The sequence below is a fragment of the Schistocerca piceifrons genome, chromosome X (assembly GCF_021461385.2).
Source record: "Schistocerca piceifrons isolate TAMUIC-IGC-003096 chromosome X, iqSchPice1.1, whole genome shotgun sequence".
Classification (NCBI taxonomy): Eukaryota; Metazoa; Arthropoda; class Insecta; order Orthoptera; family Acrididae; genus Schistocerca; species Schistocerca piceifrons.
The window spans coordinates 650,183,517-650,208,675 of NC_060149.1; the positions used below are offsets into that span (position 1 = coordinate 650,183,517).

Sequence of the window (25,159 nt, forward strand, 5' to 3'; positions counted from 1 at the left end):
CTACATCCAGCATCTCTACGATCGTCTCCATGGGAGAATAGCAGCCTGCATTGCTGTGAAAGGTGGATATACACTGTACTAGTGTCGACATTGTGCATGCTCTGTTGCCTGTGTCTATGTGCCTGTGGTTCTGTCAGTGTGATCATGTGATGTATCTGACCCCAGGAATGTGTCAATAAAGTTTCCCCTTCCTGGGACAATGAATTCACGGTGTTCTTATTTCAATTTCCAGGAATGTATCATACTGCGCGTCCATAGGAGAAGAAATTCACCGCTATACAACTACATCATTGATGACAAATTCATGGAAACAGTATCTACCGTAAAATATCTGAGAGTAACCACCTGGAGCGACATTCAATGGAATTACCACAAAAACCACATGGTAGGAAAAGGAGATGAGAGAATTAGATTCATAGCAAGAATCTTAAGGAAATGTAACATATTCAGGAAAAAAGCGACTTAAAAAACACTTGTTCGGCCAGTTTTTTACTATTGTTCATCACTCTGGGACCCATACCAGGTTTACTTCCCCCAACATACGTCTCGAAAAATGACCACAACAAGAACATTCGAGAAATTGCAGCTAATACAGTTTACCGACAGTCATTCTTGCCACGTGCCATTTGCGAATGGAACAGGGGATGGACTCAGTTAGTGGGCTTGCGGAGCTTGATGTTGACGTAGGTGAACCGTAGCTTCAATAGGCCACGATCCTGCCATTGTAAAAGCATAAAGCAACAAAATTAGTGCTGTTTTTGTAAAAATCGTATCTATTTGAAGACAGAACAAATAATGTTTTTTGTTCTGTGGCTTACTCCAGCACATTCAATTTGTACCCACAAATTACACTGCTTACACCGGGTTTCGAATGCGAGTATGGTTCGAGGCAGTACAAACAGAGACAATTGCTTTTCATGTAGCTGAAAGTAGGTCATTAGATTGGGTACTACTAGTAGGATGAAAAACATCTTCAGTCTTAGACCAGTATCGTTCTTCTAACAGGCACGCATGGACCCGCAGGGGAAACAAACATCCTTTGTCTCAGGGGAAAAACCAGGAAATCTGGCAACAATGCAGGCAGTGACCATAGCTTTCATCATGGTCATTAAGCCTCCCACACATAAATATTTTTGTGGTGAGTTTTACAAGCATAGTACCCAAGCAGACTTTTTCGGCTTCAGAACCATCTCCGAGAGGTCAGCCATCTTGAATACCAACATAAAAATGCGCCATTTTGGATGTTTGAATTTCCCACCAATTTATACTTAGGATGACGCCCTACTTTCACAATGATGTCCTAGGAATGGGGGAAAACCTGTAGTACAATTGTGATTTTTTTTAATTTCCTGCCAAAATTTTAATTTCCCACGATTTTATACATTGGGCAGTTGGCCTTTGTCAGGTATCTGGCAGCAGTACATGGCAAAACAGGAGTTGTGATCGGGGATGATGGGGAGGAAATCTAGCAACAATACACTCTGTGCTCGAACCTTCTGAGAATCGTGTTAGATGCGTGTATGGAGTTTCAGATCTTCATTAATAGTCCGAGGAATACTGTTAACACTTACAGCTACAGAGATGAGAGCTGAAACGACATCTGCAACTTTTCAGTGGAGCGCTTGTTCCAGACTACTTCTTCATGCCAATCCGCACTGAACAGCGCTAGTGGATAATTTATCACAGGAGAAGATATCCAATGTATAGGCTGGCCAGCAAGATCTCAGGGTCTAAATCCTACAGAGCATGTCTTCGATGCCTTGAGAAGACGTTCAGGTCTTCCTCGGGAACGACACATATTCTCATTACAGCACTTGAACTACTTCATAGAGAGGATGGCAATCACGTGGAGCAGCTACACTCTCAATTGTTTTCCTAATCCAGAATTACAAAAACCTCAAAGTTAGTATGTATTTTCCGTGAACTATAATTCCCTTTCCAAATTTCTCCTTGGTTTCCTTCATAGCTTGCTAAATGTACATATTGAATAATATAGGGGATATGCTACAACTCTCTCTCATCCCAGTCATAACTACTTCTTCCCTGCCATGTTCTCCGATTCTTCTAACTACAGTCTGGTTCCTGTACGAGTTGTAGATAGCCTTTCGCTCCCCGTGTTAAATTGAGGGTGCGGTAATACGCACACCTATCATCGCCTGCCTTATTTGGAAATGGAATTAATACATTATTTGTGAAATCTGGGGGCATTTCACTTGTCCTAAGTGACTTGCGTATCAGGTGGAATAGTTCTGTAATGACTGGCTCTCCTAAGGATCTTCAAAACTCTGATGGAATGTCTTCTACTCTAGGACCCATGTTTGGACTTTTAAGTGCTCCGTAAAATTCTTCTCGCAGTGTCATATTTCCCTTCTTATGTACATCTACCTCCTCTTCCCTTTCTAGAATATTGGCTTCGTTTCCTTTGTACACCTCTTCCAAGCATTCCTTTCAGCTTTCCCTTCTTTGCTTAGTATTGGCTTGCCATCTGAGTTCTTAATATTCAGACAGGTGTTTCTATTTTCTCCAAAAGTCTCTTCAATTTTCCTGTAGAAGACGTCTTTCTTTCCCATAGTCGTACATGCTTCAACAGCTTTCCATTTTCAAAATGGTAAAGAGAAGCAATCAGTCGTCGTTTCTGTTCTAGCTTTATTAGAGCAGATCCAGATTTCGGTCAGTAACTCGCCAAGCGCGGTTTAAGCAGTCTCTTTAGTAGACCTGTTGCACCTTTTAAGTGTTCTGCCAATGAATCGCAGTATTTTGGAATTGTTATATATGCCCTAGTACGTATACACCTGTTGTTCAGACTCTTGTCACAGTTCATGTAATTCATCTAAAGAAGCTAGAACGGAAACAACGATTGATTGCTGCTCTTTACCATTTTGAAAGTTATTATCACAGTCGTGGAGCGCATTTCACTTTCCTAGTGGAAGGTAATGTGATGAAGCTTTCCATTTCTTCTGTACCCATTCCTGATTTTCAGCGTCTGTGAATCTCATGTTTTATACATCTGTGTCCCCTTTTGGCGGCTCCATTTGATGTTTGTTACGAAGGCTAATTGTGCGGTCCTGTTCTGGGTGATAACACCCGTACTACCAGATTATTGAGGCGAAGTGCGGTGACTGCTCCTATACGTAAGCATTTTGACTCTTCCTTCGCATCGGCAGATAGATGAGGGATTCATCTACATCTACGTGATTACTCTGCGATTCACAATAAAGTGTCTGGCACAGGGTTCAAAGAACCACCTTCAAGCTGTCTCTCTACCGTTCCACTCTCGAATGGCGCGCAAGGTAACGATCACTTAAATTTTTCTGTGCGAGTCCTGATTTCTCTTATTTTATGGTGATGGTCATTTCTCCCTATGTAGGTGGGTGCCAACAGAATGTTTTCGCAATCGGAGGAGAAAACTGATTATTGAAATTTCATGAGAAGATCCCGTCGCAACGAAAAACGCCTTTGTTTTAATGATTGCTACTCCAAGTCACGTATCATGTCTGTGGCACTATCTCCCCTATTTCGCGATAATACAAAACGAGCTGCCCTTCTTTGAACTTTTTCGATGTCATCCGTCAGTCCCACCTGATGCGGATCCCACACTGCACAGCAATACTCCAGAATAGTGGGGACGAGCGCGGTGTAAGCAGTCTCTTTAGTAGACCTGTTGCACCTTTTAACTGTTCTGCCAATGAATCGCAGTCTTTGGTTTGCTCCACCCACGACATTTTCTATGTGATCGTTCCAATTTAGGTTACTTGCAATCGTAATCCCTAAGTATTTAATTGAATGTTCAGTCTTCAGGTTTGTGTGCCTTATGGCGTAATCGAAATTTAGCGGATTTCTTTTAGTACTCATGTGAACAGCTCCACATTTTTCTTTATTCAAGGTCAATTGCCACTTTTCGCAGCATGCAAATATCTTATCTAAATCATTTTGAAATTCGTTTTGGTCATTGGATGACTTTACAAGACGATAAATGACAGCATCATCTGAAAAAAATCTAAGACGGCTACTCAGAATGTAATATAGGTCAGGAACAATTGGGGGGGGGGGGGGGGGGGGGGCTATAACACTTGCTTGGGGAGGGATTTCTCTGGATGTTTCGTGTTCTCTTATTGGTGATTAGAGTGTCTTGTTGCGAAGTGCCTGTCACGTCTCTGAGTGACGATCTGCAGAAATGGCTCGCGGTGCATCGTGTTCTGTCCTTGGGTGTCGTGACCTCGCGATATCGCGAAGGTCTTGGGTAGCGAAGTCGCGAGCCAAGTGCTGGATGAGCTTGTGGAATGACTGTTCGTTGTTCCAGACGATGCTAAGATATGTACTCAAACTGAAGAGCGAGTAGGCCAATACCCACTATCTCCAGGCAGCTACGTGACAAGAAGCATCTACAGGCTGTTTCAGAAAGTTATACCGGCCTTCCACAGGGCGCCTTTAGGATCAATGGCGACGCAGTGCGTAGAACCGCTCGTTACGGTTTAATTTCCACCAAATGCGTTGACATAATGTCGAATAGAGAACTTGTAACACATATAACAAACGGAAGGAACGCTTACGAACAGAATCAACGTAAATCACCGCACAGTATTCTGCTGTGCCAGCCTGGAAACTGATTTTCAATTGTCTTGTGTGGCAGTCGTAGCGTCCATCACAAGCGGTGCTCGCTTTTCAGCAGAGAAGATTATACGTGGCTCTCGGTGGCGATACCGTGGTCTGCAGGCGGCGATGTCCCCGAGAGCCTTACGTCACGAATATGCTGTTTCCGCGAGAGGTGGCGAACGAGTCCCTCCTCGACAGGGCCGGTCCTGGTGCATGGAATGTGGCCTCCCATCTTGTAGGTCAGCATGCGTCCTCCTTAGGGCCAGGTTCTCGACTCTTTCCCGGTCATTCATAAGGTAGTGTAGCGGTTAAGTCACTGGCTGGTGAACTACTGGTCAGCGGTATCATTCCCACCTTCTACTATCATTTATCATTTGAAATTTGTGACTTACAGAACATGCTGGGAATTATTTGCAGGATATGTTAATTCATTAGAAAATTCTGTATACGCGAACAGAAAGAAATCCCAGGACCAAGAATTAGTTGTGCGAGATAAATGAAAGTTGGTAGGCGTGTTGAAACATCCCCTTAGAAAAATTAATGAATTACTGTACTGGTTAACCGCTTACGTTATTTGATTTTCAAACAGATGAGCAAAACTGAACGTACTCAGACATTTCTCTGTTTATTTATTCTGATCAACACTAAACTGACACACAATATTTTTAGCGCAACGCAATATGACTTTCTATAATCCCTACAAAAGAATGGCCCTGACTAATAATAACCTATACCTTTCATGAATCACTTACCTCAAAAAAATCTTCGTTACTCGAACTACTGCAATACAGCGAGCGTCAATACTGCCAGCTAAATAAAGGATTCTAACTACTGAGGGCACTAACTACTGATAGGCTTAGTTAGCAAATGAAAGATTTTGATAGAGAACAAACAATGTATTTACCTTAATAATGTTCAAAAGTCATCATATATATCAGTTCATACATCCAGTATTACAAATTTACTCTTTCTGATGGACACACGCCCAGATCGTCCGCTCTCAAAATTCTGCCATCTCTCTCCCACATCCACCACTGCTGGCGGCTCACCTCCAACTGCGCAACGCCACGCGCTGTTCACATCCAATTGCCCAACACTCCAATAGCGAATATTCCAGCAATGCCAACCAGCCACATACTGCACACAGCACAGCCAGTGAATTTCATACAGAGCGCTACATGGCGTTACCAACATAAAAACCTAAACAGCTTACTTACAGTGTTTCTACATCTCAAAGACGATATCTATTCAAATTTCGCGCCAGTCCCACAAGAGTGGCGCTAATAGTTTGCTTTAAATACGTGCTGTAACGACCGTGAGAATTAGTTACATTTGAGATTGGACGTAGTACGTTGATGTTAGTGAAGAAATACTTTAAGAAGAAGACACTGTTATCAACAGCTCACTGAATTTGAACGGGGTCGTATAATAGCATCACGAGAACTGGATGTTCCTTCCGCGATATTGCTGAAAGACAAGGCAGAAATGTACCCACTATACATGATTGCTGATAGCGATGGTCATAGGAGGGTATGGTAGCAAGAAGACCCGGATCCGGACGACCATGATTTCCCTAAAAATCGCTCCAGGCAAATGCCAGGATAGTTCCTTTGAAAGGGCACGGCCGTTTTCCTTACCCCTCCTTCCCTAATCCTATGAGACCTATGACCTCGCTGTTTGGTCTCCCCCCGTAAACAACCCAAAACCCCTCCCCTCCCCCCCCCCCAACTGCCGGCCGGTGTGGCCGTGCGGTTCTAGGCGCTTCAGTCTGGTCGCTACGGTCGCAATTCGAATCCTGCCTCGGGCATGGATGTGTGTGATGTCCTTAGGTTAGTTAGGTTTAAGTAGGGGACTGATGACCACAGATGTGAAGTCCCATAGTGCTCAGAGCCATTTGAACCATTTGAACCCCCCCCCCCCCCCAAACTCCAGGACGTCCGCGTGGTACTACCGAGAGAGAAGACCGTCGTGTTCAGCGTATGGCTATGGCGCATCGATCTGCGTCTGCAGCAGCAATTTGAGCAGCAGTTGAAGCCGCAGTGACACAACGAAGAGTTACAAATCGGTTACTTCAAGGACAACTCCGAGCCAGACGCCCCGTAGCGTGCATTCCAGTAATCCCAAACCACCGCCGTTTGCGACTTCAGTGGTATCAAGCGAGAGTTCATCGGAGCGTGGGTGGAGGTCTGTTGTGTTTTCTGATTGAAAGCCAGTTCTGCCCCAGTGCCAGTGATGGCCGTGTGTTGGGTAGAAGGAGGCCAGGTGAGCGCCCACAACCAACCTGTATATGTCCTAACACACTGGACCTACACTTGGAGTTACGGTCTGTGGTGCGATTATGTATGACAGCAGGAGCACTCTCGTGGTTATCCCACGCACCCTGGCGGCAAATTTGTACGTCAGTCTGGTGACTGGACCTGTTGTGCTGCCATTCGTGAGCAGCATTCCAGCGAGTGTTTTCCAACAGGATAACGCTCGCTCACATACCTCTGTTGTAACCCAACACGTACTACGGAGTGTCGACATGTTGCCTTGTCCTGCTCGATCAGTGGCTCTGTCTCCAGTTGAGCATATATGGGGCATCATCGAATGACAACTGCAGCGCCATCCACAACCAGCATTAACCATCCCTGTATTGACCGACCAAACGCAACAGATATGGAACTCAATCCCACAAACTGACATCCTGCGCCTGTGCGACACTATACATGCACGTTTGCATACTTGCATTCAACATTCTAGAGGTTTCACCGGTTATTAATGTACCAGTATTTCACATTTGCAATGCCTTATCTCTTGCTTACATTAATCTGTGAGTTTGAAACGTCAATCACTTAAATATGGTACGTAGAAAAATGTATTCCAAAAATTATTAATTAATTATTTCTTTCCGTCATTGTATAAGAGGCAGTCAAATGGAAACGAGGCAGATGGGAAAAAATAAGTAAATTGTTTATTGTTTCAATAGTAACCACCATAACTCTTAATACATTATCCCACTGCGAGACAAGATGGTCAATGTATTCGTGGAAAAATGCGCACGTTTGCCTGGTGAAACATGATTGTACCCAAGCAGGCACCTCTGCGTCAGAAGAAAATCGACAACCACGAATGCCTTCTTTCAGGACGCCAAAAATATGGAAATCGCATGGAGAGAGATTGTCACTGTATGGAGGATGAGTAAGGGCTTCCCACAGAAATTTATGCAGCGTATTCGAAACAACCTTGGCTTCATGTTGTTGGGCATTTTGTTGGCAGCCTGTTTTGACTGCGCAGCAGAAGTTTCGATGGGAAACCCTTACACATCCTTCATACAGTCTCGATTTCTTCCCATTCGATTTCCATAATTTTGGAGCTCTGAACAAAAACATTCGTGGCCGTCGATTTGCATCGGATGAAGAGATGCGCGCCTAGGTGCAATCATAATTCCGTAGGCAACCGCAAACATTTTCCATGACGGCGTGGACTGTCTTGTCTCACAATGGAATAAACGTATTAACGGTTATGGCGATTACTTTTGAAATAACAAAGTTTACATACTTTTTTTCTACCTGCTTCGTTTTTATTTGATTGTCCCTGAGGTGGTATTTGCAGTGTGAAGCGTTACTTCTCGTTGACGACTGCTCTCGTAACTGGTACTTGGGTTCGGATTCTACATGACAATAACGATCATAATTGCATAGAATGACCAAAAAAGGGCATACGTATCCAGAGACATATGACCATTCTATGCAAGCAATCGCCATTGAAGTGTAATTAGCGTTTGAACTACCTTCGGTGATGTGGTTGAAAAATCACCCAGCCAGTTGCAAATAAAGGTTGACTGGCCCTTGAACTAGTTTTCGATATTTGTAAAAATATCTTCTTCAGAAGTAATGGGCCCTAAAAATGTATACAACAAGTTACGAAATTATTTTTACAAACATAAAAAATATCAATAGAAAAGTATTTGTGAAGTAAGCGTACTCACTTGTTACATCATTTGATGGTACATTAGATTAGACGAAGCCGAGCGGCTCTTTTCATAAACTAAACTGACGAAACAAGGATTATCACAGGCCATCAGCCAGATTACATACACTATGTGATCAAAAGTATCCGGACACCCCCAAAAACATATGTTTTTCATATTAGGTGCATTGTGGTGCCAACTACTGCCAGGTATTCCATATCAGCGACCTCAGTAGTCATTAGACATCGTGAGAGAGCAGAACGGAGCGCTCCGAGGAACTCACGGACTTTGAACGTGGTCAGGTGATTGGGTGTCACTTGTGTCATACATTTGTACGCGACATTTCCAAACTCCTAAACATCCCTAGGTCCACTGTTCCCGATGTGATAGTGAAGTGGAAACGTGAAGGGACACGTACACCACAAAAGCGTACAGGCCGACCTCGTCTGTTGACTGTCAGAGACTGCCGACAGTTGCAGAGGCTCATAATGTGCAATAGACAGACATCTATCCAGTTCATAACACAGGAATTCCAAACTGTATCAGGATCCACTGCAAGTACTATGACAGTTAGGCGGGAGGTGAGATAACTTGGATTTCATGGTCGAGCGGCTGCTCATAAGCCACACATCACGCCAGTAAATGCTAAACGACGCCTCGCTTGGTGTAAGGAGAGTAAACATTGGATGATTGAACAGTGGAAAAACGTGGTCTAGAGTGACGAATCACGGTACACAATATGGCGATCCGATGGCAGGGTGTGGATACGGCGAAAGCCCAGTGAACGTCCTCTGCCAGCGTGTGTAGTGCCAACAGTAAAATTCGGGAGCGGTGGTGTTATGGCGTGGTCGTGTTTTTTTCATGGAGGGGGCTTGCACTCCTTGTTGCTTTGCGTGGCAAAAAAGTTTTGCATCACCTCGGTTCCGAGAGTTCCGGAACCTGTACAGAAAACTGGAATAGAGATCAACGTAAACATCATTTCCGCCCTTTTTATTGCTCATGAAAACCACATATTGCATGTTGTACCACCATGCAGCGAGACCTTCAGAGGTGGTGGTCCAGATTGCTGTACACACCGGTACATCTAATACCCAGTAGCACGTCCTCTTGCATTGATGCATGCCTGTATTTGTCGTTACGGCGCCTTCCATGACCGCCTGAGGCGTACGTTGGCCCCACATAATGCCACCCCAAAACATCAGGGAATGTCCACCTTGCTGCACTCGCTGGACAGTGTGTCTAAGGCGTTCAGCCTGACTGGATTGCGTCCAAACACGTGTCCGACAATTGTCTGGTTGAAGGCATATGCGACACTCATCGGTGAAGAGAGCGTGATGCCAATCCTGAGTGGTCCATTCGGCATGTTGTTGGGCCCATTTGTACTGCGCTGTATGGTGTCGTGGTTGCAAAGATGGACCTCGCCATGGAAGTTGGGAGTGAAGTTGCGCATCAGGCAGCCTATTTGCGCACAGTTTGAGTCGTAACACGACGTCTTGTGGCTGCACGAAAAGCATTATTCAACATGGTAGCGTTGCTGTCAGATTTGCTCCGAGCCATAATCCCTAGGTAGCGGTCATCCACTGCAGTAGTAGCCCTTGGGCGGCCTGAGTGAGGCATGCCATCAACAATTCCTGTCTCTCCTCCATGTACATGTCCATAATGCAAAAATTCTCATTGAATATAGTTCTCAGAATTTGCGCGAACAAAGTCATATCCCGTTTAAGATGGACTGGATAACGTTTTCTATGCGCATGCCTGAATATTTCTCCGCTCCAGAAAATCGCATTCGCTAGCTGTCATACAGTATATGAGGATGTGTAATGAGAGGTCCAGCAACGCACTGGATAGCAAACCATGTTTAATATTTTTTTTGTGTGGAATCTAAAATTTAAAAACCTCTCTCACACCGGCCTGATTTAGCTTCACTGATCAGGATAGTAAAAACATGCGTATGTTAAGGGAATTTTCATTCACAAAGCAGGCTTATCACATTCACACAGTTCAATACTGTTCTATCCTGATTAAATTGAGCTTAACTTAAATTCCATAAGGCAGTGAAGCAATTTCGAAGTCTCGGTGCGACGAAAATTGTCAGTCGATCTCCTGGAAACATTTGTAATAATTATTAACTTTCGGTGATCACATGGGGAAGACCGGAGATCTGCTGGTAAGACCGTGTTAGCATATTTATTTGAAGTAACTGGATATCTTGAGCATACAAAACGGCAGGTTCGTCCAGTGTAAATCAGACGTTCCCCACTGATCCCGTGCAACACAGCGTAGTAGACAGACACTATCAATAATAATCAGTTAAATAATACGCGAACACACTTACTTTAGTTCATGTATTAAATTCCTTCTCATACAGAATCTCATCAAGATGGCGACTAGCTCAACAATACATACATATACATCCTCCTTCTTTCACCACTAATCGGCAAGATGTCCCTCATTCTTTCCATAAGAGAAAACATAGATAGCAGAGAAGCTATTCCATGGAGTAAATGGACGCTCCAAAGAATAATTGGGCTTGAAATTACTTTGCATTGATAATCGGTAAGATAAGAAGAGATATTTCGAGATATGTACTGAGTTACATAATTTATAAAATTTCTGAAAATATCGCGTAGAGACCGCTGCAAGAGACATTACACATGCTCGGAGAGCCTACATGGCAAAGTAATTGACCAAGTGCAGACTTTATTCCTACGTGACAGTCATATCCGAGTCTAAGAACTTCTATTCTTAGTGGGACGAGAACTTAGTTGGTATTTTCACTTTTGACAGAAAACATTTGTCTTAAGGATCCCTCACAAATGTTTTGTCAATACTAAAAATGTGTACGAGTAGTGTTGATGGCTTTCAAAATATTCTCAGTATTGGCAGTACATACTGAACGTGTGCGGTCAAGTATTGACAGTTTCACAATATTCCCCATTCAGATGATGTCAGCTTCCACCATCAGCCACACGACTTTAGTGTGTACTGTTTGTTTTCAATTCGCCTTTGTTCATGTCATATGTCAGATTCAATTTTTCAAGTGGTCTTTTAACATATCACCCTTTTAATAGACTTATGCGAGGGTATTCATTGCATATACCACTTAAGGTGGTCAACGGAGGATTCTCTATGACACTGCGTACTTTAGGATAGTACAGGTTGGTGCATTACATAACAGTTTAGAAAAACGCTTCCGCTTAGAAAAACACATCGTATATATGTATTGACTTGTAAGAGGTTTGCGAAATACTTGTAAATTTCACCAATTATTACAAAACGTAAAAAAAAGTCTTATGTCAGTTGGCTGGACGTATCCTTGCTAGGCGGACATAATTGCTTCACAGATTTCCATAGAATTTTAATAATTGTGTTTGTTGATATTACAGAAATAGACTTCGAGTATTCGAATGACCTGCATGTCGCCAGAAATGTCAAAGTTACTCTTAATCTCTCGTTGACTGCGATTGCCTTCCTCATCAGCGTGACAGCTTCCCTGTTTTATCTCGTTTCAACATTAATAACTTGTTGTACCGGTACTGTACAGCACTCATCGGAAAAAAGTATGAAATCTTTCGGGTGCATGATTCTGATTATCAGTAAATTAACGTGTGGCCAACCGCTCCTTGTTTTCAATCATTCTCGGACCCATTTCCACTTTTTCGCTGTCTTCTGTTGCTTGCCAACTATAGCCAATATAATTGCAACACACGCTTTCTTTTGGGTATTCCGACATTTTAGCGTTTCTAAGACCACGTTGTCAACTGACGATTTCAGCCAATGTTATTGATGGTCTGAGGTCGCTACAGTATATTGAAGATTTGACAAACTAGTATTATCAATAAATCCTGAACGTGTGCAGGCACCTTTAGGAGGGTATAAGGAAAATATCTGGCGACGTTACTAATAATGAAGCAAAAGCAGTTCTTCCTGGAAATTAGCAAGGGGCATAGACAAACACATTAGACTGCTCAATCGCCAAATTAAAAAAAAATTACACAGATCTAGCTCCAAAGTGCGCACATGTCACCCGGTGAAGTCCCAGATAGAGCCAGTAAGGTTGAGGTTAGATGCTGTGGGTGATCACAAAAGCTCTTAATGCCCATAGAGTGCTACTCAAACAATCTGAACTCATCGTGGGAGAGATGGGATAGTGTACTGACTTGCTGAAGGAATTGATCACCTGTGAGATGCTGCAGGTGAACAAAGGGGATGCGCATGAGCAGAAAGTATGCTTCTTTATCATTTGTTGATGAGAGGCTATAGCAGGCATATCAGGCACCTCATTTCACAATATGCAAACATCCCCCACCACAAAAATACCCCAGAAATAAATTTCAAAATCTTATTCCAGTGCTAATTATTAAAAGAAAACAGTAATTGCAATTTGAGGTAATTCCTGATATCTTTTAATGAAAACAGAAAGAACTAGACCAACAACATTGTTCTGTCTGTTAAAATGAATGAAAAAAACGAAAATTTAAAATTTCTGCCTTGTTACTTCAATAATGGAACTTCTTAATTTCGTTAAATTATTCTGCTGTCCACTGGAAAGCGTGGAAAAGAAATTTTTAAAAAAATCACGTAATTTTATGTTCACATGTTAAATATAAGAAGATGTTTAACTGCAAAGGTATATGTTACATTTGAAGAGAACTCAACGCTAAGTACCTAATTAAATTTTATAAAATTTCCATGAAAATAACGCAAAATTGATAAACATTGCCATTATTTTATGTACAGTATACAACTGAAAAGGAAAACACAAATACCGGTATGTGTGTGATTCTATTAATAAAATCATGTGTAATTCTTGCAGTTGTTTAGTATATGTGCTGACAGCTTTTCTCTGGGATATATTTCCTAACCTGCAACATAGCAAAATCTTCAAAATAGAATCTGAATTGATTGACTTCAAGGTATAGTTTTCAATGGCTAAAGTTGACAGTTTACACAATCATTCTTGAGAACGGTTTGACCTAAGGTATGTTTTGAGTTTTGAAAATCTTCTTTCACCACTAGCTACAGATGTAGGTAAAGTCAGAGAAAAGGTATTGGGAAAATGGGAATAAAATTGCCTTTTATAATACAAGATAATGAGCTTTGTGGAGAACTTTCAGCAGGAAAAATGAGTGCTAAGATCAAAACTTCATTGTTTACTTCCTGTCCACTGATCTCACATATGTCATCATCACTTAACACAGTCTCAAGAGCCATCCATGTGGCTTTTAGTTTTCCACCATCCCACATCTGCAGATTGCAAATATAGGGTAGAAAGTTGAAGTTCTTGCTTTACTCTGGACTGTCTGTCCCCTGTTACATTCTGGGATAGTCAATGCCCAATTGCGATTCCCATCATCAAAATGTTGTTGCCCACAGCAGTAGTCTGTGGTTTGCAATAATAAAGATACTTCTTGTACATCATTGACACAGTGGCTCATGAAAAGCTCAGTTCATGCCAAATTACAGAGATGATTACCCATGTATCATATTCATCCACAATATTCCCATAATTAAAGACACTGATATTGTGTGTGTTTTACATCATGCCAGTTCAGGGTCTGATGACATTCCAGTCATGAATCATGCTGAACTGTTCCACTCGCAGTGGTTATGGGAATGCTGCCTTTCAAACATACCCTATGTATCAGTATTCAAGTGCTTATGAGTGTAAGTGACAGATCTTACTCCTTCAGTTAATCTGATATGGCTTTAGCAGCTTGATTATGTAGAAAAATGTGACATTTTGAACACAGTGCTTATTGTCGACAATATAAGCTAACGGACTGAACTATAATTTAATGGTACCTGTATTTCTGTTTCACTAAATGCTACACTATATAATTACCAGAATGAGATTTTCACTCTGCAGCTGAGTGTGTGCTGATATAAAACTTCCTGGCAGACTGTGTGCCAGACTGAGAGTCGAACTCAGGACCTTTGCCTTTTGTGAGCAAATGCTTTACCATCTGAGCTACCTAAGCACTACTCACACCCTGTCCTCACTGCTTTACTTCTACCAATACCTTCCATACTTCACAGAAGCTCGCCTGCGAACCTTGTAGAACTATCATGCCTGGAAGAAAGGATACTGTGGAGACATGTCTTAGCCACAGCCTGGGAGATGTTTCCAGAATGAGATTTTCACTCTGCAGCAGAGTGTGCACTGATATGAAACTTCCTGGCAGATTAAAACTGTGTGCCAGACTGAGACTCGAACTCAGGACCTTTGCCTTTCACGGCAAGTGCTCTTGGAAGGTAGGAGATGAGGTATTGGCAGAAGTAAAGCTGTGAGGAGAGCGTGTGAGTAGTGTGTGGGTAACTCAGATGGTGGAGCACTTGCCTGCGATAGGCAAAGGTCCTGAGTTCAAGTCTCAGTTCGGTACACAGTTTTAATCTGCCAGGAAGTTTCACTGTATAATTATTTTTTTAAGACACATCAATTATGTCTGACCAATTATTACCTCACCATTGAAACACAAAACAACACAAAATAACAATAAGGAATAATATGACTTTAAAATTGCTAATTTTTGAAAAATGTATTTACAGACTCATCTCTGATATTTGTAACACCTCAGATAATGCATACAAATGTAAGCAATCAGCAATTTATATTACTGAGGGCTGGGAAAAAACTGCAAAAATGATTGAGATGTTGTCTTACAATAGTTGTTATAGTCATCATCTGCAAAGGACACAATCACTAATAGGAAAGCAAAGTTCTTCCTAATATTCCACTGAGTAGTGTTATACCGACTGTAGCACTCCTCATTTACTTCAATGCACCCTGTCTTTAATCAACAGAAGTCAGAAGACTTAGGACTAGCATGTATCTGTGTCAACGACCACCAGCCAGCCTATGATGACAAACAATACTTCATGTTAAAAAAAGTACCAACCACAGTGTCATTCTTGAAAACCTGTAACTTTAATGGTGATTACTGACCTTTATTTTAGAGTTAATATTTCAAAGTTTTATCCACCTTAGCCCCACCTGTTCTGATTAACACACTAGCTTCCAAAAGTTAAACATAATCAAGAAATGATAGCATATTTCTTCAATAGAATGTCATGACACTTACGGAATAAGTGAAAGCATAACCATGAGACAAATGGCTTACATCAGTGTCAAAAACATAGTAAAAACCTGAACCAGGAGATACACTTTTATAAAAGAGAATAATAAAATTTGTAAATCTCTTCCCTAATAGGAAAACGGTTGATAGATGATATGATTACCACATATCATTAGCAGTAATCAGACATGCTCTTTCTCTGATCTTTCTAGAGCTCTACGAGCAGCTAATTACATTACTGAAAAAAAGTATGGCTGAGATATGGCAGACTGGAGTATCAATCATACACAAAGTTTTTCAGTTTCCGAGAGTCTTTGTAACAGTGCTGCAGGGCGACAAAGAAATATTAGGAAATAATTTTTTAGTTCAGAAATCCCCGTCTAGAAAATCTTGATCAATTTGCTGTGTGATGTCTTTACTCCCCATTGCCTTCCATCCTTAGCCACATTCATCACGCAAATCAATAAGGATGGATCTAAATTTCCTGCACCCCTTTCTCATCGTACCCTTACTCAAGAAGCTGTGACTAAATGATGGACCTATCCTATGTAAATCTCTCTATTTGTAAATCTCTTCCACAGCAACAAAACAGTTGATAGATGATATGACTACCTCTCATGATAGGCAGTAATCAGCCATCCTCTTTCTATGATCCTTCTAAAGTCCTATGAGCAGCTGTTTCTATTCCTGAAAAAAAAAAAAGTTGACCTATGGTGAATTTCTGTTGAAATATATTCTTTTGCTTGCAAAAACCAAACAACAATGTTACTCACATTTCTAGAAAAGTCAATAGTAGATGTAATGCAGAATGCGCAGCCACTCTTCAACTGAATAGTTGACCATAGCGGAAGAAACAGTCATGGCAAATGGGATACCTAATGCATTACATAAGTCTCCTCCTTCTTTGATATGTGTACTACTGATTGCTTTTCACATCTTGATGACGCATGCAAGTAGTGAGTAGTGCTTGTAGTATGAAATGTGTTCTGTCACTTCTTACAGGAATATGTCGAAAGTTGATGGATGGGTAGCAACTCCAAAGGAACAATGCTGGCGTGTGTACCATCCAAGGGAAGAAATGGTTGCCATAAACTGCCTTGTCTCCTCATCTAATTGAATCTGTAAGTATGCCTGTGACAGATCACCTAGGAAAAAATGTGCTAGCTAGCTCCCTGGACATGGAATGTGTATGTGACTCTGTACTGAACCTTTAATATCACAATGCAATGGGAGTTTCATACGTGATTTCACTATCTAAACAATTGTAGTTCACTGACAGTAAGATTTAAGACACACAAATGCTGTAGCCTGTTTAATCCCATTTTGATTTAATATTTGACTGTACAAGATATATTGTGTGGCCTATAACACATAACTTGATTACCTCTATGTAAGGCACTGAACACTCTGAACAGTATTTAACTTTCGGAATGAAATTATATTGTACCTCAGGTTGATCGCATGTTGTGTAAAACTGACAACGGACAAATCTATTCCAGAAATGTTTGCATTTTAGGGCTTATTGATGGTTCTTATATTTAGTTTTTGTCAAAATGTTGTAGAGGTAGCACAAAATAAATTGGCCCCTATGTAGAAACACATTCTCATCCTGAGTGCTGGGCAGTTCCATCCTGTTGTTCCAGAGGGGTGGCCTTCTCAGTTGACTGTCACCTAACAGCCAGTGCACTTCAAGCATTCTTGTTGCTATCTTTACACACCATAGATGAAAGGAAAGTTTTTCATAATCAGGCATGTGACATGACTGAATGCAGTACCAATAAATTTTTATCAGATGAGTCAAACAAGGAAGCAAAAATCTCATTAAAACTATGCTTGAGAGGCCTGAAAGAACCACTAGCTATTCCTATTACACAGTGAAGAGATTAAAGAAGGAGTGGAAAAACATTACAAGTATCTCTCAAGGCTTGAGTAGTTCAGGAAGATGTGGAAAAGGAGAAGAAATTTTACATTTAGGTAATATTGACAAATGGATTGTCAGGGGACTGACACACAATTTTCACATGGCACATAATCTTAATTTTACATTTTCAGTACTGCTGCAAGTGAGGTTGCTGCACTACATTTTTACTATCCTTTTTTGTTTTACAGAATTTTCTTCTGGGAGTGTGATGTCAGTCTTGTTTTTCTTTGGTTGATCCTTGTTTCTGCAACTATTTCTTTTTCAGTACTCCATTGAGAAACTACTGGCTTTGAACATCTATGTTTGTCGAATTATTGAATGTACTGACATAACCTGTCAATAGGATCATTTGCAGATGTGTTATCTGTAGCTTACAAGTTATGTGAGATATTCATAGGCTTCAGTTGTCAGACTGCACCTCCCCTACCATGCTGTGGCTTTCACAATGGAACCCCCATCACTACCATTATCCACTTGCTTACTGCACTGTCTGCACATGTACAGGCCTAGCTATTTAGCGCACACCCTACACTGATGTACCAGAACATTATGACAATTGCCTACTACGAGTATGAAAATGAACTCACCTGTGGCACATGGAGCACACATGGAATTTTACAGAGGAAGTTAATTGAGAAAGTTGCTGATATGTTCCATTTTGGAATAGGGAAGAATGCAATGGCATAGAAGCATTTGGGGCACATGTCAGTGAAACTGCAAGAAGTAAGATGACATTGTGGTTAAAACATTGGACTTCCATTTGGTTGAAATAGGATTCAAATACCTGCCTATCCATCTAAATTTAGGTTTTCTATGATTTCCGTAAACTGATTGAGGCAAAGGCCTGTACAGTTCCTTTGAAAAGGACACTGCAAATTCCATTTCCCATCCTCGTCTCCAGTCCAAGTTTATGCTCAGCACATGTAGAAAGAGGATGGCTGGTCACCACCTGTGCATCACAACTGAACAGTGCAGGGATGTTTACACTTAATTTCAGTGGCACTACACTTGAATGCATTTCTGCATCTTAAGCACCGTTTCACTTCACTGGATGATATACAAATGAAGTAGTGTGGCTTTCATCAGGAATTTGTCCCAAGCATAAACAGCACTGCATGCATGATAAATAGTTAAACTTTTTTCCATTTTGTAGCACATGGGACAAGATGGACTAGCTGTCACTCACTGGCACAACAGCAGTTGTTGAAGTATGGATGTTAAGTCTTGCTCTAAGGAAAACAAACAATTTAATTGATTGAATATGTGCAAAATAGTGCATGTGACTGAGGTACCAGTAATATTATCCTAATGTACAGTGATCATTGGTACGTTTCTTCTTTTTGTTTTAAATAAAAAATAAAAACAGCAGAACCAGTCAATGGTTGATGTAAGCAAAGGGCACGGACAATCAGCAGATCCCCACAAAAAAATTTTAAAGATGGGGATCCATATGCAGCATATGCACTTGAAGAAGTTCCTGACTTACTGCGTGAAAGCTGGAAGTGATAATAATGTGGCTAGGTACTTAAGACATTTCAAAAAGTATTATGATTCAAATAGAAGGACAGACAAGTCTGACCTTTGGTGTGGTACTGCATTGGTATTATTAATTTGGTGGAATATTTTGAGTGAAAAACTAAAGGTGGTGGCCTTGAAGTCCACCCATCTCTGTTATAAAATCTCATAGAACTTTGATGTTGTATCTGTTGTTAGAACAGTGAATCCTAATATTCAGTTCACATAAGTTTACAAACAATTAAATGAATTTTCTTTTCTCTGGTGTGACTAGGGAAATATAACTGCTTGTAGGATTTCTATTCTTCCCCTTGGCAAAAGTTTTCTTCTGGATGCATCACTGGAGCCCTAGGGAGCTGCTTCATTGCATTTTACATCTCATTTAATGCAGTGTGTGTGTGTCTTCGTGGGTGTTAGACAACAAATCTAAAGCTTGGAGGTTCCATCTGTGATTTTTTCTAGGGTTTTTTCTGTCACTTATTGTTTATTTCACCTCTGGCAGTTATTTGTATATAATAAATATGCTAAGTTTCACTATTGCTTAAAACCCACAGTAAAGATTAGGCCAAACTATACATGATATTTGTAAAGAATAAGTTAGTTCAAAAGTTAGATGAAGGCATGGGTGTACCACTGCCAATAGGACCGTGTCTAGTAAAGCACTGTGATCTTCAAACCAACTTTTGCATTAAGGACAGTATTAGTCATGAAAATACAGCACTAAAATGCTGTCACAGATTTTACAGTTTTCTAATAAAAATATATAATAAAAAAACTCTGACACCATCTATAACATTTTATTCAACTTCAGTTATGCCAGTTGACACTGTTGTTGTGGTCTTCAGTTCAAAGACTGGTTTGATGCAGCTCCCCATGCTCCTCTATCCTGTGAAAGCCTCGTCATCTCTGAATAACTACTGCAACTTACATTCCTTTTGAATCTGCCTACTGTATTCATCTCTTACTAAGCAAGGTGGTGCAGTGGTTAGCACACTGGACTCACATCCAGGAGGACAACGGTTCAAGCCCTGTCTGGTCACCCAGATGTATTCCAGGTAGATGCCAGGATGGTTCCTTTGAAAGAGCACGGCCTATTTCCTTCCCCATCTTTGACACAGCCTGAGCTTGTGCTCAGTCTCTAATGACCTCAGTGTTGACAGGACATAAAATCCTATCGCTCTTCCTTTGTATTCATCTCTTGGTCTCCCTCTATGATTTTTACCCTCCAGACTTCTCTCCAACACTAAGTTGGTGATCCTTTGATGTCTCAGAATGTTTCCTATCAACTGATGCCCTCTCCTGGTCAGGTTGTGCCACAAGTTTCTTTTCTCCCCAATTCTTTTCAGTACCTCCTCATTAGTTATGTCATCTACCCATCTTATCTTCAGCATTCTTCTGTGTCACCACATTTCAAAAGCTTCTATTCTCTTCTTGTCTAAACTGTGCACTGTCAGTTTTCACTTCCATACATGGCTACACTCCACACAAATACTTGCAGAAAAGACTTCCTAACACTTAAATCTGTATTCCATGTTAGCAAATTTCTCTTCTTCAGAAATATTTTTCTTGTCATTGCCAGTCTACCTTTTATATCTTCTCTGCTTTGGCCATCACCTGTTATTTTACCGCCCAAATAGCAAAACTCATCTACTACTTTACGTGTCTCGTTTCGTAATCTAATTCCCTCTGCTTCACCTAAGTTAATTTGACTACATTCCATTCTCCATGTTTTGCTTTTGCTGGTGTTCATCTTATATCCACGTTTCAAGACACTGTCCATTCTGTTTAGCTGGTCTTGCAATTCCTTTGCTGTCTCTGACAGAATTATAACGTCATCGGCAAACCTCAAAGTTTTTATTTCTTCTCCCTGTTATTAATCTCCTTCTTCAAATTTTTCTTTGGTTTCCTTTAATGCTTGCTCACTCTACAAGTTGACATTGAAAAATGTAAATCTTGAAAGTAATGCAAAAACACATTAATGTGAACACACGTGAAAAAGACTGTTTTATATGGCATCAGATATGAAAAAGCCTTTTTTAATGTTTATTTCCTGTTTCTTCACTTTGAGGATCATTAATTAGACATTTCTGTTGACATACAATAGGATTTCCTCAGTCATTCTGAGATTTTTCCCTATTTCAGATTTTTTATTTTCAGTTTTGTTCAAACATGATGATAATGTGAATAAATTATTTTTGGGAATATTTTCTAGCTTTATTTCATAACTCACTAAATTTAATCATATGAGGATGCAATTTCAGATCATTGAATTAAACAGGTGGCATCTATATTCATGTTTTCAAATTCAGTTCTTGGGACACAACACCTTTTCAAACTCACTGAATCAGTTGTATCAAAAAACTGGCAATCGGGGAAACTTGACCCTCCTGGAAAAATTTCACACACACACACACACACACACACACACACACACACACACACACACACATTTTTTCCACCGTGTGCAAACTCTAGGGATTGATCGATGAGAGTATATGGAACAAATATGGTTTAATGAACTTACATACGGAAATGCATGGTTTCCATGCTAGGGATCATTTAATCAATCATACATTGTTACAGAGACTTTGGTCTAATATGCTCTGTACCATGTTGTCACAGTTACAGTATGTGCTGAAAGTGGTTTCATTGTGTCTCAAAGTATGTATGCATGCATGCATGCATGCACCATAGCATGTTCTGTCTCACACATTAACATCGGCCCAACTGCACCTTAACAGTGTCAAAGATAGCATCAATATGCTGCTCAAGTGTCTCCACATCTGGAATGGGCTCTCCATACATGATACTTTTGAGATGACCCCATAACTAGAAATTGCAGAGATTTAGCTCCAGTGAACGAGCAGGCCATACCACTGGATCCTCTCGTCCAAGCACCATCATTTAGCAGCCACATAATTCTTTGAATAATCAATGGCACTTCTTCCAGCAGGGGACACAAAGTCACCCGCGAGAAATGCTGATAGTTCTGGCCTGTTAGGCACGTGCAAGGAAGACTGGTCCCAAAATACAGTCGCCATTTATCACAGTCCACGCATTTTAATTGCACTGATGCTGATAATTTGTTTCACCACAGCATGGGGGTTTTGCATACTATCCCACAGATGACTGTTATAAAAGTTGAAGATACTACTCCGTGTAAAGGTGGCCTCATTTGTGAATAGGATTGATGACACAAATCCTGGAACCATGGTTGTCTGGCGAAGAAACCAGTGACAAAACTGCTCCCGATCTGAAAAAATTTGTCTCTAGTAAGCCCTGCACACTCTGTAAGTGATAAGGGTAGGAACAATCGTCGTGGAGAATGTCCCACACAATTGTCTGGCTTACCCTGTACTGCTGGGTCAACTGCATGGTACTGATGCAGCAGTCACCTTCCACAGTGTCAATCATATTTTCCTCCAACTCTGATGTCCAAACATTTCAGGTACGTCCTTCATGATTTCCTGCTTTCTGAAATGACCCTGTCTCTGGCAAATGGTGAAACACTGTTGCAAATGTTGAATGCTATGGTTGTTGTTGGTGGGGATAGGTCTCCTGATACAACTTCACTGTCTGCTGCCCATTGCCATTTGTCTTTCCAGAAGCAAACACCATGTCAGCAAGCCCTTGATTCGAATATGGAACCATTGTGTACAACACTGTATCACAACCACCACAAGGTAAGTCAGCAAGAGAAGTAATTGGACACAACATTACCAATTAATATGGCAGGAGAGGGCATTAGGGCATGACGTATGAGGAACAGTACCACCCTCTAGGTGGAAACCAAACTGAATGTACAGCATATATTAGACCATAGTCTTTGTGATTAAGTAAGAGTAAATAAATGTCTCTAGCATGGTGGTTCATGCATTTCCGGACATGAGTCTTTTGCCAGTGGGGAACCAGAGCCTGCATGCCGTGCTTGTAAAAATTGGAACCAGCTGAGGCTAACCACTTCCTTACATCTTTGATAACAGCACCTGAGTCTTGAAAATGTTCAGCATGTAGTCCATCTTTCAAAGGCCCAAAGAGATGGAAGTATGAAGATGCAAAATCAGGTCTGTACGGTGGATGTAATAAGACAGTCCAACTGAATTTTGCATGGTCACAAAACTGGTGTGGGACCTGGCATTATCTTGTTGCAGGTGAAAGTTGATCCTCTTCTCTGGCCTTAGCCTGGAAATTCAGGCTTTCACCTTAGTCAGTGTCATCTTGTAGCATGCTGAATTAACAGTTTCTCCAGGCTCCAGGACATCCAAAAGAACAACACCCTGGCTATCCCTGAAGATTGTGCACATCACTTCACCTGTAGATGGTCATGTCTTGAATTTCTCCTTTGACAGATAATTCGCATGTCACCATTCCATCGACTGTCATTTGGATTCTGGCTCATAGTGGGGATACCATGTCTCATCTTTGATGATGATCTTATTCAGAAAATTGTCACCTTCATCCAGCAGGTCCCGACAAATTTCCATTCAATGAGTTTTTTGTTCTTCTGTAAGCATCTGTGGGACTCATCTCTCACAGACTGTGCAATAACCAAGATGTTCCAACATTGTTTCCATGGCGTTACAGCCGACATTCAGTTTTGCACACAATTCTCTGGTTGTTATCTGCCGATCAGCACGGATGAGTTGATCAAGATGCTGTGAGGGATGACAGCTATGCAGGGTCAACCGGACCATGGCTTATCATCCAAATGCATTTCACCACCTTGAAAATGCCATACCCATCACTTCACATTGCTGACGTCTATTCTATCATCTCCATATGCCTTTAGCAAGTGTTGATGTATCTCAGTGAGTGCAATTTTTTCAGCAGTGAGGAATTCAATCACACATCACCATTTTACACCTATGTCCATATCATTCCTCTGCTGGTGCCAACTACAGCAGAACAATGGAACCACCTGCAAATAAAAGAGGGAAGTTCAAACATTTGCATTACACCGACGACATCTGATGTGGGCATCCAAAGCTACCACAAAGAAATAAGAGGCAAAGAATGTGTGTGTGTGTGTGTGTGTGTGTGTGTGTGTGTGTGTGTGTGTGTGTGTGTGTGTGGGCGTGCGCGCATGCGCGATCATGCACACGCACGCGTGCACTACTATCATACTGTTAAACATTCAGAAATTTTTCTTAAGCTATCAAGCTAATATGATTTCAGTTAGTGTTAGAAATTAATCTCATTATTTATTACATTCTTCATACCACAGGGTAAGAAGCCCATTTTTATCACTGGATACCTCACTCATTTCTGTTCCACACTAAGACTGAGTTATAGCATAAGTCATTTCCCCTTGAATGTTACTGTTGTTTTCTAACTGTGATTGACTGTTTACAAAAAAAACTTCATAAGGTAGGAAATGTAATATGAGGCTGTTGACAGTATGCACAACTGTTAAAATAGCTGTGTACTAGAGGTTCTAGTAAGGACACTACAGTTATTCTTGTTGTTCTTGTGGTCCTTAGTCCAAGGAGTGGTCTGATCAAGTCTTCACATCAGTCTATCCTGTGCAAGCTTCTTCATCTCTGAATAACTAACTACTGCATCATACTTCCATTTGAATCTGTTTACTGCAGATATGTCTTAGTTTTCCTCTATAATTATTGCACCCACATCTTGCTCCATCACCAAACTGATGATTCTCTGATCCCGCAGGATGTGTTCTATCAACCAATCCCTTCTTTTATTCATGTTGTGCATAAAATTTCTTTTCTACTCCACTCAATTCAGTACCACTTCATTAGTTATTCAATCTAACCATCTAATCTTCAGCATCCTCTGTAGCACCACATTAAAAAATATTCTGTTATCTTATTTTCTGAACTGTCTACTGTCTATATTTTGCTTTGATACAAACCCACACTTGAGACAATTATCTTCAACAAGAGTTCTCAGCACATAAATTTATATTCAATGCTGGCAAATTTGTCTTTACCAGAAACCTTTTTTATTGACAATCTATTTTTATAGCTTTTCTGCTTTGGCCATCATCAGTTATTTTGCTGTCTGATTAGCAAACTTCATCTACTACATATAGTGTCTCTCTTCTTAGTATAATACCCTCAGCATCACCTGATATAGTTTCAA

At 40.9% G+C, this 25,159-nt stretch overlaps 1 protein-coding gene across 1 annotated transcript in view; it reads left to right on the forward strand.

Moving 5' to 3' along the window:
* LOC124721706 (RNA-binding protein 12-like) overlaps positions 1-25,159 on the forward strand; it is a 101,611-nt gene that overhangs the window by 48,035 nt on the left and 28,417 nt on the right. Inside the window, exon 2 of the mRNA XM_047246792.1 lies at positions 16,624-16,742. The gene's annotated coding sequence lies outside the window, so the exon portion shown is untranslated. The remainder of the gene's footprint in view (positions 1-16,623; positions 16,743-25,159) is intronic.